The sequence below is a fragment of the Centroberyx affinis genome, unplaced genomic scaffold (genome assembly GCF_046629955.1).
Source record: "Centroberyx affinis isolate AG114_WGS23_722 - 3 ecotype Tasmania unplaced genomic scaffold, CSIRO-AGI_Caff_v1 ptg000831l_1, whole genome shotgun sequence".
In the NCBI taxonomy this organism is placed as follows: domain Eukaryota; kingdom Metazoa; phylum Chordata; class Actinopteri; order Beryciformes; family Berycidae; genus Centroberyx; species Centroberyx affinis.
In genome coordinates, this window is record NW_027279430.1 from 122964 (window position 1) to 144007 (window position 21044).

Consider the following 21044-nt stretch of genomic DNA (forward strand, 5'->3'; position numbering starts at 1 on the left):
TTATCTCTTCTGTATTTACTTATCTTTGTGTCAAAAGGAAAAAAAATCAAAGTGTTAAAAGGGGTCCTTTCATGTGGAGAGGGGTTTTTAACAGAGCTTTCTGCTCTGACATGGTTGAGTTAAACTAAACCATAGTTATGTTATGAAAGCATTATGAAAGCAGTATGAATAGCAAATGAGTACTTTTCTACTTTTCATTGGTATTATAAACTGAATTAGATCCTTGATTTCTTCAAATTACATTTCCCTGCAGTCCTGTATAATGCCTTTTTTGATGAAATTCCCAATTTTGTGGTGTCAAATTAGCACAAAGAAAATTACACCATTATTCAGCGACGTCGAACAATTATATACTATTTTTACAACCTGTGCCATAGGAGTTTATGATTTTATTTCTCTTTGAAAATAAATCCCTTCATAAATGATTCATTCTTGGTGAGAGATCATCTGACAAGGGATAATAAAACAATACTAGCTGAGTCGTATTTACATTCAAATAAATGCAGACAAAGGAAGTTCATATGAAAGGATATTTCTTCTCTGTTTACAATACAATAAAACATAGTTGTCCCTCTCAATGACTGTCAAAGCTGATTTACAGGTTTGTTTTTCTTGCATCTACAGGAGTTTGACACAACATTACTGCAGTATATTCACATTTCTGACTTCCTCTGTGGCACTATACAGTACATGTAGATACAATCTCTCTTGTGACATGAGTGTTGAAACTGAAACTTGTTTTATTAACAAGTGAAAACAGTGATACATGCATGCAGCTCTGAGAGTCTTGGTAAATAACTTAATAAAAGCAAATCACCAATTAGAGCTCACTACTACAACTTAACAACTAAAGTTTCTGCTTGTATACACTTATCAAGACCTACTACCGTAATATTACAGCTTCAACAAAGGATTACGCTCACTTATGTATACAAAACCTAAATAAAACAATCTAATGTTGTAATATGACACAATTTACCTTATCGGGAAACCAGGAAATCTTAACTTAATCTTCTCCTAGCTAGCGAAATGCTTTTCCACAAGCAGTTTGAATTGTGAAAAAAAAAAAGTAAAATGGAATTAGTAAACTTGCAGTGCAACTGCACGGAAAAATAGCCACAGCAGGGACAGTAGCTAACGGGCCATCGGCTGGCCTATAAAGGTTATGACCACAGGCATTTCAGACATGCGCAGCTCAACAAGGACCTAATGAAAATCCTACTGTCTCTTAGCGACATCAGCACATGTATGCTTCTGGCAAGCATAATGAATAGGATCTACAGTAATGTCTGACTTAAGGTTAGTTGGTTTTGTAGGGACCAGACCAGGTCCCTCTCTTTCTCTCTCACTCAAATACACACACACTCACACACGTGCACACACACATTTGTCTTTATTAGATTTGTGCTTTCTACTTCATCACATTATGAACGTAATTTCTGAGAGATAGTGAAAAGAGGAGGGTAATTCAAAGTAAACCTTGAAACTGAATACAGCAGGCTATTGAATGAATATCTCTTTCTCCTAAGAGGTATAGAAGATGAATGGTTAACATGTTACGGCAACCAAGAAAATAAACACATACTGTACATGAATAAATCTCTGAATTGCTGCTTAACATTATATAATAAGGGGCCGGGCAGCTCTGCTGCTGGTCCCTCTTGTATTTGCCAATGTTATTTATTATTATTCTGCTTATTCCTACGAGGAAATCTGCTTTCCCATGCATGAAAATAAACAAAACTTTGCAGATAGGTCCAGTCCTATGCCAAACTTCCTCAACTGGCATTGCGGGCTAATAGATGGTGGCGCTACAGCAACCGTCTAAAGTTTACAACTTTGAAAATTCATAACAAATCAGTCGTACGTGCTACCACTTTGCAACTTTCACCAAAATGTAGGCCCAAGTGAGCAGAAATGTTCAGATGCTTCGAGCTGGCAGGAATTATGAAGTCCATCACTCTGTTTTTCTCAAAAACTGTAAAACTAATTAAACCTATCTACTCCCACATTTTTTGCTCAATTGACACCAAACTTGCTACACAGCATCTTCAGACTGTCCTCTACAAACGATCCAGCCAGATTTTTTAAATTATCAACAGCTACTGCAAATTCTCGCTAAATAAATCTCCAATGTTCATGAAAATAAATGACAAAATTTTGATGTCATGGTAGATGTAGTGTGTAAAATGTCATAATTGTATCTCAAAAACAGACTTTTTGACAGCATTTTGAATTCTGCGCTCATGTAAACTATTGCAGTCAATGGAAATGGAGCATCTTTAAACATCAGTTTTTCACTTATGGAGCAATCAATCTTTGTAAAAAGGGTTAGGGTTAATTACAGACATCTCTATGTTGTCTACATGAAGTACGCAAATTCTCATAATTTTGTCTTGAATGCTGAATTTTTTATACTAGTTTGAAATCTGCCTTTACATGCATGGACAGCTACTATCGGGCAGCCTGGTGGTTGGCTAAATCATAGTGTGAAGCCTCCTCTAATTTCCCCACTTCTCAGGTAGCTCAACTTGATCACAACTTGCCATTTGTGGCAAAGGTTGTCAGTTCGAGCCCTGGGTGATGCAGAATAAACATGCTTATGCCTACTCAGGCATTGTGCTGTGTGGATTAGAGACATGTGATTTCAAAGATGTTTTAATGATAATTATGGTCCGGGCAGTTCTGCTGATGGACCCTCATGTATTTCTCATGCATCCTGCTGTTCTTCTTCCTACTCCTCCTTTTCTTCCTCTTTCTCCTCTTCTTCTTCCTCTTCCTCCTCAAAATGCCTGGCCCCGACACTGCTGCGCAGCAGCTATAATGTAACTTGCTTTGCATTCAGTCACCCTCTTAACCCCAGACTGGGCAGTTTGACTTGTATTAATTCCACATAACCTTGACCTCATTGCCTCAAATGTGAGCATGAATAAAATAGATTTGTTTGATTGCAATTTCCAGCGCTGTCACCTGATGGTTTCTCAAGAGCTCAGCGAGGATTTTGCATTTAAGATTCATATACTCATTGGTGCACACAGCTCACCAGGAATTGGCTCCAGTGTCAGGGGATGTTACAGTGTGGTTAGAGGGCCTTGATAAAGTATCACTGCTGCATTGCAGATACAGTAAAGTCTGTGATAGAAATAGCTCGAAGAAGCATCTCCTTAGGGCACACCTACAGCTTTTACCCAGCTCTTCTGGAGAAAAAGTCCTAAGAAGAATTCTCAAACAATGAGATTTTTTTCTCCCTTCCAACTTAATTACTGATATTTCTCTCTAATAGGTGTCTGATTTGAGGGAGATAATTAGGTGGGATATTGAAGTGGGCCTCCAGGGGCTCAGGCCTGGTGGATCAGGGGCAGAAAGATGAGGGGAGACACCATCTTCTCAAATTATTCTGGGGGGCCAGTGCTCCCAAGCAGCTTATGCAGCTAAGGCTTGGTAATTAAATTATAATTTAACCTGCTGAGTGTGGAGTGGCAGGACTGGACCAGGCTGGGGGTGGATGGCACTGACAGGATTTACACTTAATGAAATAATAAAGCAACACCAGCAAGGTATCTGGCAGTGAAGAGACAGACGCGCCTCCACTCCGCTCTCTGTTTATCCACTGCTCAGTATTAAGGGAAGATTCAAAGCTGAGAGTTGCTCTCTTTCTTTTTCCATCTCTCTCTCTCTCTCTTTCACTGTCCTGTCGTGTGCATGTTAGTATAATGGGTGGAAATACTCTGCATTTCTGTCAATAGCATCCTTCTTATATGATTCTTTTATGTTTATGTCTATGTGTGGTTCATTCTTGTTACCTTAAATGCCCAGTCTGCAGTATAGACCCACTACTTGACTTTTTTTTTTTTTTTTTCTTGAAACGCAGCATTTAGATACTCAAAAATCACATATTTGGGCTTTTAAGTGTGCGCTGATCATGGTTGCATTATTCTAGATTTACTCAAGCATTTGAGGACTGTATTTTGCTAATGGTTATGTTTCTTGTTGTGCATACTAATTCTCGGTTGATTAATTAAAATCTCTCCATGGGGAACCTTAAAGTGCATGTAATTAAAAACTCACAAAGTACATAGAGTACCCGCAAAAAAGCTGACTCTCAAACATAAATATTGCAAAAAAGCAGTAACCCATGTTGAGAATAGCTTTGGTTTAAAATAAATTGATGTTGGCTTGCTGATATCATGCCCATATAGTCATATTCTTTATTCCTTCTGGGTCCTCCTAATATTGCATGTTGTTTATTTGTATGTATTGCCTATATCTATTTTGTCTGGTTCCTATCAACCAGAACAATTCAGGTACGCGGAACTACACAAAATACAGTAATTATGATTTCAATAAAGTTTATTCCTCAGGTATCCAAACTGTCACCGCACTAACACACTAGGCAGAATGTAACTCGCTCATTCATCATTCAGTCAGCTTGATACTAATGCAAAGTGCTATCCAAATCCAAAGTATAATACAAAGTATTTTACATGAAACAGTAGGAGAAGCCGGGGAAAGAAAGAAATGGAAAGAAAGTGAGTGAGAGAGTGGAATTGACAAAAAAAGATTTAAAGGGGAGCGAGGTAGAGAGAACTATGGAATCCACCATGTCTGTTTTGTGTCACTGCATCTTTTTCCTCTCCTTCCCTCCTCTCCTCTTCCTCCATCACTGCAGCTGTTAAGATGGATGCCTCACAGTAGAGGGAAGAACCATGCAGTGTTCCAATAGCCCTGCATTGCCGCAAGCTCATTACAACCCTCCCCTCCAAAATCACTCCCGCCCCCGCCTGCCCCCCTCTTACCATTCACCCCAGCCTCAATCTGCCCCCACCCCAGCCTCAGCCCCAGATCCAGCCCCAGCCAGCATGACAGACAGGCCCAGTTAACAGTCCCTGTAAGCGGGGAAAGAAAGCCGAGCAGAGAGGTAAAATGACTGGACCGCAAATGACAGGTGTAGTTAAAATAGTGAGGCGCAGAAAGGCTTGAGGACAGAGAGCCGGGGCGGCACTGTAATAAGCAGGATGAAGGAGCTCAAGCATTGCCTGAGTTTTCCTCTCTCTTCCACTAACATCCTTCCTCAGGCAAACAAAGGGAAAATAAGAGAAAGTTAACTTTTTTCTTCAGACAGTTCCTCTCTTCATTCAGTTATTTCTCTTGTGTCAGTCCTATCTTGCAATGCTTTTTTTCCAGTGATGCCAAAATTTTAATGAAGCAATAATTATTAACATAATGCAAAATATTTCCAATATTTCAGAGTTTTAATAAAATGCAGTGTGACAGGGCTACTTGAATTGCAAATGGGCTAAGGGAGGCCATTTTGTTTGGTCCCCATCGGACTAGTTTAGATGGACACAGGAGGGATTTGTCCTCCACTGCTGATCTGCATCTTTTTTCTATTCCTTTCATCCATTTTCTGTGTAGCCTTTTCTTTTTTTATCACCACCTCTCCATCAGATCCAGTCTAGCCTCATGTTTAAAGTAATCAGTTTTTCCAGCATCTCCTTGCTGGGCAGGGGGAGATGGGGGCAGGAGGGGGGATAGAGGGGAGGTGTGTAAAGGGGGTAGTACTGTTTTGGGAGGGACTTCCCCTGTCTGTGTCACATCATCCTTGTAAATTTGTTTTCAATCAACCTGTTTGGTTAAGAAAAAGATTTTAAAAAATCCTGGTAAAAATAAATAAATAAATAAATAAAAATCACGTTAGGTTTAAAGATTTGGGCTTATTGACACTGTAAGTGCTGTGGGCCCTAATAGAATTCATTGGAGAAAATGTGTTTTTTATTCTCAGCCACACATGCCTGCAAGGATATTCATGCCAGCAGAGGTCAAACAATACATATGCTACAAATTCACAACATACATCCAATGTCACACAGTAGTAGTATAAATTAATAGCCAGTACATATTCAGTTATAATGTTTGAAAGAGCCTGCAGACTAGTGATTATGTTCGATTATTACGATTGCCTGCGTTCAAATGGTTGTGTACATTTCTGTATTTGTGTTTTCCTGTAAGTGTGTTCTTCATCAAACTCCCATTGCCATTTAAAATGAATCTGTCCATGTTCTCTCTCCTCTCCTCCTCCCGTTTTCCCTCCCTAACTCTGATTCCTCTGCCTATCTGATGAGTATTAACAGGATTATCAATGCTGCTGCCATAATTAGAAGTAATGCACTGCAATTACTGATATAGATCAGGGGGATTAAACTTCATAATGTAGAGCTTGCTCCCAGGCAAAAAAATCTAATGCTTTTTGATCTTATGGAATTTGTTGGTATCTATATGTCAGTATTAATAAAACACTCTGCCTCTCTGCCATGTTATTTCCACAGGCCTTATGGTAGCTGGCAATTTTTCTTGGGTCTCAACCTGACTTTAGTCTGGCAGAAACTGTACAAGTGCGAGTATTCTATCACTCCAAGTTGAGGTGATGCCATGGTCTTTATTACAGTATATTATTTGAAGCGTTTGATATTTCTTCTTTATTGAGCAGTATATTTAGTGGGGAGTGACAGGAGAGATGGAAGAAAGAGTCGGGTTATCGTTTGACATGAACTCACAATGTCACACGTACATCGTATGCACCGTAGTCCACTGAGCTGTAGAACGCCCCCACAGTAAACATAATATTATGTGCTGTAACATACTAGGCTATGTTACATTCAACAGCCTCCTGACTATATTATCCTAAGCCACTGTATGGCCTGCTGTTGCGGGAGCTCCCATCCTATGGCCTCAGTATCATTGACTCAGGACATATACAGCGTGTAAAGAGGATGGCCGTCTGGGTAGCTAAATTTAGCCGGTCCCTGTGCAGAAGAGGAACATCTGTCTTTATCAGTGGTGGTTAACTCGGTACAGGAAACCCAGCACATGTAATTCATGCAATATTTAGATGAGAGGGTCAGAGTGGTCCTCTGGGGATGGGGCCAGTCTCTGCTGCACAGACTGCATGATTGACCTGGGCCTGGTCTGTGGAGAGAGGTGGCAGATCCAGTGGAGCTCCCATCCCTCTTCGGGACATGACAACAAACAGGAATGACATGCTTTAACTCCCCCATCCGGTGATGTTACACCTCTGATTGATACACTAATAACAGAGCAAGGCAGCATATTAGAAGCTGGAAGCTAAATAATGGATACAGTTAGTTATGTTGAGATAGCGTTCAGCTGTGATTTAGGTATTGACACGTTATGCATTTCGTGGTATCACGGTGTGCGAAGATTTGGCATGGGCCTTGGGGGAGAAAAGCAGTGCATCTGTGGTTGGTTATCTTAACACAAATTTTATGGTAATCAAATGTCGCTCAACAGAGCGAGGGGATTGAGCAGACTGACACACACACACACACACACACACACACACACACACACACACACACACACACACACACACACACACACACACACACACACAGCATCAGTAAACATGTTTTCACCCCACCAATGATGCAGCCCCACTCTCGGCCAATCAGTGTAATTTTGAAAATGCCGGAGCACAGTGGTGAGATGCATCATGTCCTGAGGTTTTGACAAAATCTGATCAGTGGTGTCTGAGATATCACACGTGACACATGGATGAACAAATGAACAATTTAGTGCCCACCCCTTGGGCCAATCAGTGTAATTTTGAAAATGTTGGAACACAGTGGTGAGATTCATCAGTCCCCCAAGTTTCGTCCAAATCAAATCAGCAGTGTCTGAGATATCATGCGATGAACAAACAAAAAAATGAACCAACGAATGAATGAACAAACAGACAGAGATCGATCCTTAGTCCCCCCTTCAATTCATTGTGAGGGACAATTAAGAATTCTTGAAGTATAATTAGTAGAATCATGTAGATTTCTTCTATAGGTGTATGTAGAGCTGTAGATCTAGAGTGGTATTCTATAATGTAGGTTTGGTCAGGTGATCATTTTTGCTGTGCTGTGGAAACATAGGGAGCCTGTTCTATAGTTGATGCTAATCTGAGGAAGGCAGGTGAGATGTGTGTTGATGTAAAGGTTCAGGATTTGTTGGAACAGATTTCTCTCTGCCTCTCTCGTATCTAGAGGATTGAATGAATCACGTTGCTATGATTGAAACATTGCAGAAACTCTTGCGTGCACCACACACACACACACACACACACACACACACACACATACATATTACAACGTGGAAAAAATAACACATTTCGAAATGCTGTTCCATTCCCAGAGATTTGGTGTTGTTTTGCTTTTGCTAGTTTTCTGGAGCATGTGCAGCTGTTGTTGGGGAATATCATGCAGCTCTTATTTCTTTCTTCTTATGGCTGCTGAACCACCACCTCCTCTGCCATATTAAACACTCAGTCAGTGTTCACTCTGTGTTTATTGGCAACGGACCTGTCTTTTCTTAGGTCTGTCATGCTGTAGCATTGCTCCTCGTTGCTCAAATCAAAGCGCAACAGAGGCTGAGCGAGGGGAACGCTGCACAGACCTCAAGCCATGTACCCCTCCTTCACATACATACACACACACACACACACACATACACAGACACAAACATACACATAAACACACACACATACTGACATGGATTCAGCTGAGACAGACACATCATAAAGCCGCAGCTTGAGGGTCATCTGTCTCTCCCTCTCTCTCTTGCTCCCTCTCTGTCACTCTGTCACAGAATAAGTGCATGCATCTGCAGACTAATATAATAACTATTTTATGTGTTAAACCATGTGCATACATCGGAATTAATTAATTGTTTAATGAAAACTCTTTGATCTTAAGTAACCATGTGATTACTTGACCTGGGAAATCATTAACAGATAACAGATGTACAGTATTTTGCAGACCAAAAGGAGTCATACCGAACGCCATCATCCCTGCTACATGCTAGTTGGTACATGACAGTGAAGCAGACCTTTGTCCTGAGCCACCTGTTAGTGCATAGATAATATCAATGGAAGCTATACTCTGGGGTATGGGAGCTATACTCTAGCAAGCTGTTATGATAAGTAGACAAAATGGTTGCAGTAATTTTTCTTGAAACTGTTCCAATAACCTCCCACAGGGAAGAGAATCTCCATCTTATTAAGCCAGTCATCCACTCACACATACACAGTGATGATACTTGCATAATATCTTTAAGCAAAAAAAAGAACAATCTCATTCGTGAGCTGGGCTGACCATTTTTTTTCTTCCCCACTAAGTGATCTGCCATTGTACAACAGCAGCTCCCTTCAAAACATAACATTATTTAGAAATGAAGCCAATAACCCGTTAAGATATATGAAACTCATTTGTGAAATGTTTGAGAAATTGCTGCCAGGGGGTGGGGGATTAATGTGGTCTGTGGTGCCAGTGCTGAAGATTCAGAAAGAAGAGGTAAATATTTCAAATAAAAGTAATATCATCATGAAACCATTTGCAGACTTAAAGGGCAACAATGCATGAGCACACACACACACACACACACACACACACACACACACACACACACTATCTCACAGGCCTTGAAATGACACAATATAAATACCCTGTCCTTCATGCTCTGCAGCTGATGTCTGATATTTCATCCTTGTTGTTTTATTAAAGATTTAAACAGTTTTACATCTCCAACAAATACATATTGGCCAATTTCCCTGACACCCACTCTGATCTAATAGTGCAGATATGGAGAAAGAAAAAGCAGACAGAGAGAGATGAACAGAGAAACCAAGATTGTGATGGTATATTATATTTCCATGTGTGAATTTAATACATTTAAAGAATGCATTATTTTAGATTATCAGTGTTAAGGGGGGGGGGGGTGTTAGCTTCAGGTGCATTTGACTTGTCAGAAAGAGGAGGAGACAGGAATTAAATATGCACATAAAATGCACTAATAACTTTCTGTCATTACTATTAATGAGTGGTTGAATATTAGCATCTGCTCAAGCTTCATTTCTCACAACAGAATGTTTCCATATTAGTCTTAATAATGATGACATAATGCTGCTTTAATGTATATGTACATCCAGTCTCATATTAACTGCATTATGTGGGAATAAATGGGCGACTTCTAATAACATCCCTGTTTTTTTCTCTGGCTTTATATCTTATTTTTTCCCATGACTTTGTCAGTCGACTTCGCATGCAATTGTTTTATCTTCCGCATTTACTTCGTTTAATTTCTCTGTCTCTCTCTGTTGTCGGCTCTTGTGTCTCTGCTCCTCTGGATCCTCAAAGTCAATCGATTATGTCCATGGCTGAGGTTCTTGCTCTCGTCTGACGTGTTGGGTATCTATCCTTGGCTCTCTGACCTGGGCCAACCCCCGCCTCACCCTGTGGCTCCTTCCGAACTTTGATGGCAGCATCCATATCCATGTCACCAGTCTGACACTCTCCGTCCTGCATCAATAAACATTTGGGGAGGGCAGATTTTTCTAGGTTGAATAATTTATAGTGCATGATTAGAAACTCTATCCTGAGTGGAGGATCTGGTTGCTTGTATGTTTGTCTTGGATCTTTACAATAAAACATGACCCAGTCTGATTAGAAAGGCCGGTGCCACAGCCGGAGCTTGTTTTGAGTATGTGTGTGTGTGTGTGAGTGTGAGAGAGAGAGTGGAGAAAGAGAGTCAGAGAGAGAGAGCAAGAGAGAGAGTGAGTCGTGCTGATACAGGGTTCATTCCAAAGCTTTGCTCTAAAGTTGTTCTGATATGGGTGAGCGGACATAGTAAAGTAAAACTATCCACTATCAAGACTTTTCATTCTCATTGGAACTTCCCTCTGTATCACTCACACGCACACACACACACACACACACACACACACACACGCACGCACGCACGCACACACACTTAGGGAGAGAGAGAGATGTGGCAATGTCGGAGTGTTTTACTTTCATGTAAAGTTGTATTGTCACAATTTTAAGTGACACATTCTTTGCCTCAAAGTAATGATGCTGTAATGATAGTTACAGGATGGCTGTGGAGGAGTCTGGCTTTAGTGGAGCCTTTCAACACGTTGTAATGAATCACAGACAATCATACAGATTTTCTTTTTCAGTAGAGTCAGCAGTCTGTAATGTCCTGAATCATAAGTTGTTATTATTGTAAACGTTATATTATGTGCAGTGGATGAAGGTTCTAATGTAATACAGAAAAATAAACAAGAGATTAGTAAATTATGTTTACTGGTCATTAATGAATAGTGGCTTGCAAGATTGTGACAGTAACTCCCAAGAATTCAAATAAGTATTAGCAAATCACACTAAATTGATATCTGAAATTATCATAGCCCCAGTCAGTGACTATTCAATTCTGTAGTAATTTAGTAACTAGAAATAGTTAGTAGTTACTGCTGAATAAGGACTAGATTCTATCAAATAGTTACTAGTAAAGATAGCTAAGTCACTTTAATGAAGTAAAAAATAACAACTGAAACTACAATTACCTTTAATATATTTGCTAGTAATACATTTCCAATAGTAATAATAAACATATTAGTGGCTAGTAATTACAAATAAGTATTAGTACCTTTAATTTTCATTACTAGTAACTTATAAGGAATAAATATTTCAACAGCTTGCCATAGTTGCTCTGGCAGTAGCACACTTAACCTCCAGGGCGCCACCAGTGAAAGAAAAATACTTTTAACTGACACAAAAAACAATGACTTTAAAGCCATTATCCTAACTTAAAATGTGCACTTATACCATCATTTTATGGTTATTTCTCTTAGTATTCAGACACAATCTTGATCATCATCATGTGAAAGGACAATTACTTTAACCAAAAAAACATCACATTTTTAAAGCACCACATCAGTTTTACAATTTACAGTGGGATATATTCAAAGTCTAAAACCTTTCAGTTTTTTTTTTTTACAGTTCACAGAAGCAGACAAAAGGCAATCTTCTGACAGGCGTTGTTGTCCTTTACTGTGGCTCGCTTCTCTTTGTGTTTCAGAGGGACAGTGGAGAGAGCGCATCATGAACTTCTCATCATACAGTAGCTAGGAGTGTGTGTTTGGGATGGGGAGGGGGTGTTATGTTCATTAGCACAGTCAAAATGCCTGGAGGCATAAGCAGAGGAGGAGTGAGTGAAGGGGGAGAGGGGAGGGAGGGGGTGGCTTGTATGGAAATTGACCAGTGTGCTGTAACTGTTCATCTGGTGTAGGCCTTTGAAGTGAGCTGTTCAACGCTGCAGCCGGCCTTGTTCTTGGTAATTGCCTAAATGATCTCCGTGGAGCGAGGGGTTGTGTTACAACTGAACTAATCCAGAGGCAACCCGCTGATTTGACAGAGAGCTCTTCGCTATGTCAATCTCCCCCTCTGTACCCGACACCCCAAACAACACCCTATCCTCCATTCTGTTTCGTCTGTTTATTAGCCCAGCACAGCAGGGGGTGTCATGGTAGTGATGTGGGTTCTGGGGGTGCGGGGGTCTTGTTTGTTGTTGGGATGATGGCCTGTGTGCTTAGCCACATGCTTAACCCCCACTCCTTGACATCATACCCTCCGTTCGCCCCCATTGATATGTAAATGAGCAGCAGCTCCATTTGCAAATGAGGGAGGAATAATTAGTCGGGAGCACTTAGCAACAACAACAATAATACACGCGTCTGATCCAGGCTGAGCTGCTCTCTCTTTGTCATTTAACCCGCTGCTGGCAATTGGACAAGCCCCCCCCACCGCAGCACCAGAGACACTGGTGGGTGGTGGGGCATCCACAACAAGTACAGTGTTTGGCCTTTTGGAGCCTCACCAGGGTTCAGGGAGCCAGTGGAGCATGGAGGCCAAGCAGAGCCCTAGGCCAAGAGCACAGAGTACAGAGCACACAGCCTGGGTTGGAGACCTCTCCGGTATGCAGGGGAGGTCAGAGCAGAGAGCGAACCGGAGAGGAAGTAATGTGGATACCCTGAGACCTGAGCTTTACAGGTCCTGGAGGAAGAAAGAGCACCGCCACCCATGTCCATGAAAAAGGCAAGGCTTAACTGGAGAAATGAAAGTTCAGTTCAATTTTCAGTGAGAAAAGTAGAGACAGAACTGTGTTAATGTTTGTGTTTGTCTGTCGGAGAGAAAGCGAGGGAGACGAGAGAAAATGAACGAGTAACAGAGGGCAAGTTTATAAAAAAAAACCCCAATATGGCTGATGGGAAAAAAAGAGCAAAAACAGCATCTATTTCAGGAATATGACTCAATATCTCTTGACTGGGAAACATAGATCATTAGGGCCAATTTACATACAGTGCTAGTGCACAAAGGGGCTTCAAAGAAGCGGGTGTCATGTTAGTGCTCTGGTGCCAGGCGTAATGAAGAGCCCCCCTCCCACTGTCCCAGGACAGGCCCAGTGGCAGGGTATCAGGTAGACTAAGGTCCCATATAAAAGCGGCCCCTATGAATTATAAATCATAGGCCACTGGAGCCACAGCCTGTGGGATACAGAGGGGGTAAGAGGGACCGTATTCCCGGAACAAAGGACAGTGACGGGAGGGGGTCAGGTGAATGGTTGGGTGGAGTGGGGGGGGGGTGTTACTGTCATACAGCAAAAGTTAAAGCAGGACAGACGACTGGATGGTTTGTCATTGCTGTTGTCTAATATAAGCAGTATCTCGATCCAATAATATTTCAATAAGCAGCAAATCACATTACCATATTCTTTGTGTCTTTACCATCTCTATGTTAAGTTTTATTCCAGGCATCCATGTAGCATATTTACAGTATTTTTAATTCACACCCATTCTATTCTAACTGTGGAAATGTTTTCCATGTGCGTATTGTACTTTATTTGGGCGTACATCCATGTGGAAGCAAAAGGCAGGGCTAAGATTTCAGCATATTTTCTCCATTTTGTGTGTGGGTGCAAACGTGAGTGCATGTGTGAGTGTGCTAGTTTGTGCTTGTGTTCATGTGAAAGGGCTGGTTTCTGACCCAGCTGGAGTTCGCTGGTCCCTCCCATTGGTCAGTGGGTTGTAGGCCTGGTCCAGTCAGAGGCGATTGAATGGAAATATTGTTTTTTTTGGGGAGGCATGCTGATGAAAGGTTGATTGATATGGTGTCAGGCGCTCTGTGATGGATTAAATTGTGTGTGCAGACGGTTGTGGCCCTGGCCAGTCATGGCTGTTGCTGCCTTTTCCGCCAGCCACTGCTGCGGCAGCTTTAAGAAAATTTGATTTTCGCAGCTCAGAAACACACGGCAGCCCCTTTCTCTCCGCTGCCTGACTTCCATTTAGTTTGAGAGTGCACAAGTGATTCTTTATTGGATGAAATCTGCGCCGGATTGGATAAAGTGTTAGAGCGCTGAGCCATCTATCACTATCACCGCCCCAGCTCCAGTTTCGTTTTAAAAGAAAAGAATGAAAGCAGAAAAAAAAACAGAAAAGAAGAAGAAGAAAAACAGACAGCCATAGGATGTTGGAGATTTGAAAATTAACTGTGGCAAGAAAAAAAAGATCTATCCTCCAACCACTAAGCCTGTTTCCTCAGTCAGAGGATACCAAGCTTTTCCCCGTAGAGATGGCTCCCTGACTCACAAGTCTCTCCAGCTCTCTTGTGTCTCTCCTCTCAAAATGTCCGCTGACCAGCCCCACCCCACACCTCGCTCCATAGGTCCAGTTTGTTTAACATGCTGACCATATGGAGCGACACGCTGATCTCTGCTCATGCCACCCCACATCTTTACAGAGTAATACTAGTGCAGGTATGGACAATTTTTTTTTTCATGTCGGACCACAAGAAGAATTCACCATGACATGTTACAGCTGCACTGGACGTAACTGGACTTATTCCAAGTCTGTTGTAGCCTAAAACTGTATTTAAAATACAACTACAGCAACATAAAATACTTGACCCACATCTACATTTAATAATCAGATTTTTAAATGAGAGAAGAGAGAAAGAGACTGATAATTTGCAATACGGTATCATTAGATTTGGCAAAAAATTAGCTTTCTGTTATTGTATTTTATTTATTTATTTATTTATTCCATGTTTTACAGCTCTATAGTAGTATTTACAGCTTGGGTCTATGTACAATTTACAAACTAAGCAATTTTTTTTTAATTCTAAAAATAGAGATTGTGTTTTGGATTCACTCCATTCATTCACTTTCATTGTGTAAAGTTTGCTCAGACACTAGCTAGCAAGCATCACTGTAGTCTATACAGGGCATATTCACTGAAGGCACCTGTTGACAATTTAGACAGGAATATTAAGTGCTCTGCAGTTAGGAACTCTGCATAATGCAAGCTTATAACAGAAATTTATTTATACTGGACTTTATGGACTTTTATTATGGACCAGTCAGAGCCAGTTGCTGGTCGAGATCTAACCTGCAGGCCGCTGATTAGCCAAGTCAGCCTGCAGCTATCTTTCCTCTCCCACAGTGGGTAAACAGCAGTGTGACAAAGCCCCTGACTGCACGAACAACCACCACCAGTCCAGTCATCCCAAACTAACTTACTTCCCAGGCCGGCCTGCCTAGTTCATCCCATCCCAACTCAGCGCAGCCTAGCTTTCCACTTTCCCTGTCAGCTAAACCAGTGAATTAGTCAGCCTTGTTTGTTTGCTCACGTCCGACCCTCTCTCATCCATCCATTTTTAAACACTATCCCTTCTGTCCCTCTGTCTGCGCATAAGTGCTATGCTCTATAGAGCAAATGGCCATGAATTTAGCTCAGGGCAATGCAGATACTCGGAGTACATCGAAAAGAGAGCTTGAGAAAGAAGGTAGAGTAGAAAAAAAAAAGAGCTGGGGGAGAAAAGGCGGTAAAAATGGTGAAACTCCTATGTATTTCATTTAGTCTTACATAATTCACTTTGAAATGCATCTCAGATGATGTAAATCTGTTCAGAGGCACCCTCTTTTCCAAGCCTTTACCCTTAAATGTCTCTGTGGCTGGAGTGTCCTGAGGCAGTTTGGACCCGCCAGCCTTCCCCTCCCCCATCCTTAATAAATCATTATGGAGCAGAGCAGCACTTATCAGGCTGGTCAGAGACCTCTAATGAGCGCAGGGACCACGACTCAGCGCACCCCCAGAAATATTTTATTAAGAGCACATTTAAACACACACCGCTCAGGATGTATGACCACATTGGTGAGCCCCTTGAATCATATCTGCATCATAAATAGCAGGTCCAGCACCACAGACTGTCCGTGAGATACACTCAATATTTTAGCTGCCCACGGACGGTGATTCCAGCTAACTCAGTCCCAATAGTTTGACTGGTCCACAGGCCAGTGCTGAGTGCCCTCTATGGGGTGCTTGGATTATTTCCATGGTCTGGATGGTTCCTATGGGGCCTTATGACCTTTGCTCTTATGCTCTTGTTATGATGGCCCTTCAGAGGAGAAGTCAGACTCCAGTCCTCTCCACTGAGTAGGGGCCCTCTGCTTCTTTATGTCCATCACATGCTGTATGTATGCAGCTGAAAGGCCTTATGCATGTCTAAACCTTGATCAGGATACTATTTGACTATTTGGCAAAGTATGCAAGGTTTTCTTTTTTTTTTTTTTTTAGTTTATTGCATTAATCCAAAAAAAATCCTTGACATAAGGCCTCACCCGACAGTACATTTAGGGGAGGGGAGAAAAGGGGAAACAAACAAACAAGATAAACAAAAAAAGGTTATAAGTACATAAGTAGTTGACAAGTCATATTGTACATTTCCATTCACATGTATTCATATGGTCATTCACACACAAGTATAGTATAATAGGCCCTTTTCACATTGTCAACATTGACAAACCAATTCAACAAAAACAACACAATTCTTTTGATTGAAGGTGTAATAACTTCTGCAATCAGATGCTTTAGTGTTTGGTTTTGGAATGAAAAGCTGCAGATTTTTGACAGATTCATGACAGATTAGACAGCACAGATTTTAATAGTTTGTACAGATGTATAAGATAAAGAACTTGTTTAGAACAGCACTTAATAATCTTGTTCTTTATAACAGCGTTGCCACACATGAAATGAGTTTGTCATTTATAATATTGTAACTTTTATTGTCTGAGTCAATGCATTACTGTTGTACTTTAAAAAAGTCTTTCTGCTTTTGCTCATGTATTTTTTTCTAAAGAATTAATGCAGTTTAAAGCAGTAGGTAAGGCATTAAGAGCTGGAGGTAAAACGAGAAAGAGAGAGAAAGAGATCCTATCACAGGTTAAGTCCGGCCTTCTTTGATACAGGCAGACTGTCATTAAAGTGTTGCTCAGGCTCTCAGCCATGAATCCACTATTCTAAAATATCTGACCCAGGATAATGGCAAGTACATTGTTAATGCATCATTTTTTTAATAAGTTGGAAAATTGCTTAGACCACTGAACAAAGGCAGAACGAGCAAAGGCTCACTGACAGTAATAATAAAAGGTAAGAAAGTCTTTCTCTTACATTCCTTTTAAGTTTCCAACATCCAAGACTGAAGCAAACTAGTAAGAAAAAAAAATCATTACGTGGTTGTTTCATCTGACTCTTTCTTCCCCTGCACAGAAACACTGGGCTGATTAAAGATGACTAAAATCTAAAACCGACCGAGCTACTTCTTCTCCTTCCTCCTCTCTTCAACTTTTATTTTTAATGGAAAATCGGCCCCAAGCTCGTTTACTCAGGAACAGAGGGATATAAATGTTTTAAAATTTAACCAAAAAAGAAAAAGAAAGGGAAGAAAATGGAATGGAAGGAGGAAAGGATAGGTAATATGAGAAAGATTTTAATCTTAATAATTCATAAAGCAGTCCCTCAATCCCCTTTTTCTCTCTGCTGACTGGTGTTTGATGAAGATACAGGCTTTCTGTCTGCTGGGCACCAGCTAGGTAAATGTTGTGCCGTGTACATAGGCCTCAGATAAGGCCAATATGAGACACTAACCAGGGGGAGTGGGAAACAGCATTACCCAGGCAGAACATAGGGGAGAAGAGCAGAGCAGGACTGGACCAGAAACAAGGTTAGAATGGCAAGAGAGGCCCCCGGGAAACCAGGCAAGGCATCAACTCAGATTCTACACTGATTGTACACCTAGGGTCGCAGGGTTAGTGGTGGGGTGGGACCTGAATACTTAAAGCCCACAGAGGGTATATCTATTTGTTGAATTTAGTGTGGGTGTGCATGCAATGCATATTGAAACAAAGTTTTCAATAAAAAAACAAAAACAAAATAAAAATAAATATCTGGCTATGCTGCAAGGACATTGTATTTCTGAAATAGAGAAGCAAGTGGTTATTGTAAGTGGCAGGAATATTATCATCATTATTCTGGTGATCTGTAGTTTCCCATGTGGAAGCATTTCTCATTCTTTCAATCAGCACTGTCTTCCCGCACAGGAGATGTCTTGAATATCAAAATACTTCTTGCAAAATGTTGAAACCTAAGAAAATTTTCGCTGCATTTCCTGTGCAAATTGCATATTTTTCCTGAAATCACATGAAAATTAATGGTGGTTTGTAAGAAAAAAAAAATGGAGTAACAGACAGGATGAGAGTGGTGAGAGAGAGAGATGAGGAAAAAGAAAGAGGGCTTGAGCTGCTCTGAGGTACAGCCCTCTGATCTCCTTTTAAGTTGTGGCCCAGCATGCTCAGCAGCATAGCCAGTCAAACCTGCAGCCCCCCAGGGTTCAAGCTCTGCTCAAAGTGCTTCTCCTCTCTGAGCCTCCTCTGCGTAACCGCCAGGCCACGGCTCCTTTCCACCCCAGTGATCACACACTCCCCGACCAGGACTCGCATGTTGACACTGTGTTTGAGGAAGCGTTCTGTGATAATGTCCCGGTATTGATCAGCTATCTGTGGTGATAGCTGTTGGGAAAGAGACCTGAATTCAATCTAGAATGATTTTTAATGGTGGATACTGGATAGGTAGCTGAGCCATCTACCATTTGTTTTGATGGAGAGTGGGGGGGTCTAGGGTTCACCAAAGGTGAGGGGCCCTCCTTCCCATCTGTAGTCCTGGGAGTCAAGTTCAGCCAGAGGGTCTATGGGGGACTGGAGGTCTGGACGCCATGTCCATCTGGATCAATCTGCATACAGAGGCCAGCTGACTGAGACGCCCTGTCCTGGTTAGTGACAGGAGAAGACGGCTGAAGGGGACGCTTGATTTGGGAAATGTGATTTTTCTAAGCAGCAGAGAGCTGAACTGCTAGCCTTTATATTTGGTTAATGCAATGCAAATTGATTTTCAACATCAGCATCACTGCCTATATCTCCCTGGTTCAAGTTTATTTGACTTATGTATGTAATGAAAGAATTCAATCAATGACCATTTTATTAAAAAAAGAAACAAAAAAAAAACAAATGCTAAAATAAAGTGACATTAAACCTTTAACTCGGCCACTTAAATACACTCATAAAAAAGTATAAACGTTTGAGTAGCACATTTGAATGTAAATGTCAATTCCGCAATTTAGCACTTTGTGTGGATAGTGGCAATTGTTACTGTTTGCCAATAAATGTGTTGTGTGTGTGTGTGTGCGTGTGTGTAAGGCATTCATGAGATTAGTGTGAACCTTGTCCTCCCTAAAGGTGCAGAGGCCAGGCACACTGCCGCCGCTCATATGCATCTCTTTTATTGTCTATTGTCTGTAATCACAGTCCTCTCGGTTCTCAGTGCCAGACTTTTGACCCTTTTTATTTTGCTGTCCATTTTCAGCTGCCCCGCAACCTAACAGGCATTAGACTACTGAACAGATGTGCAGGGGCCAGCAAGTGAATACTAATGAGGGCTTCTGAAACACCAAATCATTTTCATAGTCTGTAAGACCGATTGAAATAAAGTAGTGTGTGGCAGTATAAAGTCATGTTGGATTCCAGTTTTGCTGAAATGACATATGGATTTACAAAAAAAAATAAAGCTTTTCTTTTCAGTCAAAACTCCAAAGTAATTGTCTGAGTCATAGGTCACGTGTGTGTGTGTCTGCGTGTCTGCGTGTGTGTGTGTCTGTGCGTGGGCGTGCGTACGAGTGTCTGTGCGCGCATGTGTTTGTGCATGCGTGCGTGCGTGTGCGTGCATGTGTGTGCTATGGGTGCTCATGCATCTGGGTATTTGTGTCCCTAGGCTAGACAAAGCATCCTACTGCTTGGTTCCCCTCCTGTCACTGCAGAGGCCTGAGAGTGTGTGTGAGTGTGAGTGTGTGATCAATCTCACGTGGACCAGTCATGGTGTCAGAGTAGCAGTGGATTTGACTCTCTCTCTCTCTCTCTCTCTCTCTCTCTCTCTCTCTCTCTCTCCCTCTCTCCCTCCGTCTCTCTCTCTCCTCGTCTCCCATTTCTCTCCCTCTTTCCACTTGCTCCTCTCCATCCATCCTTTCCTTTGACTGTGGGACAGTAGGAGTGTCGGGTCAGAAGCGAGCCTAGAGCGCCCATCCTTCTGGAGGATAATTAATGCACGCCAAGCTGGAAGGCTGATCCTGCCACTGGATTGCTCCAAACAGGTACCTCTGCCTCCTTTTCTGTGAAGCTCTCTGCCCTGCTCTGTTTCACTGTGTCAACTGAGCTCTGCTGATTGACTGATCTGCTGACCAGCACTCACTCATGCTCTCACTTTTTCACACGCTCTCTCTCCTCCTCTCTCTCTCTCTCTCTCTCTCTCTCTCTCCCTCTCTCTTCCTCTCTCTCTCTCTCTCTCTCTCTCTCTCACACACACACACACACACACACACACACACAAAACACACACAAACACACTGTACACAAGGCAACACTCACGTGCGCACACACACACGTTACTAAATAACTTTAATAGCGTTTGCTGGAGTGAGAAGAGCTGGGTTTTCTTCTTGATCTACATTGTGTGGGTTTACAGGTTTACAGGTGTAGAGTTATAGAGACATGTTTTATGCTCTGAGGTGGCAAATGTCATGTTTTTGAAGTTGAAGTGGGTTGTCTTTACTGCTCTGGGCTGTACTAGGTGCTTCTGCGCCTCTGATCGACTTTCTCAAAGGTTACAGCTTTTCTCTTTGCTGTGATTTTGTGTATTTGATGTGTTATTCCTTGCTGAGATAAAACCAAAATATGTGGAAAACTCTGATGATTCTGAAGCAGTTAAATCTGTTTGACTGTTTTACAACACTTTCACTTTTTCCCCTGAAGTGTCTACTGAAATG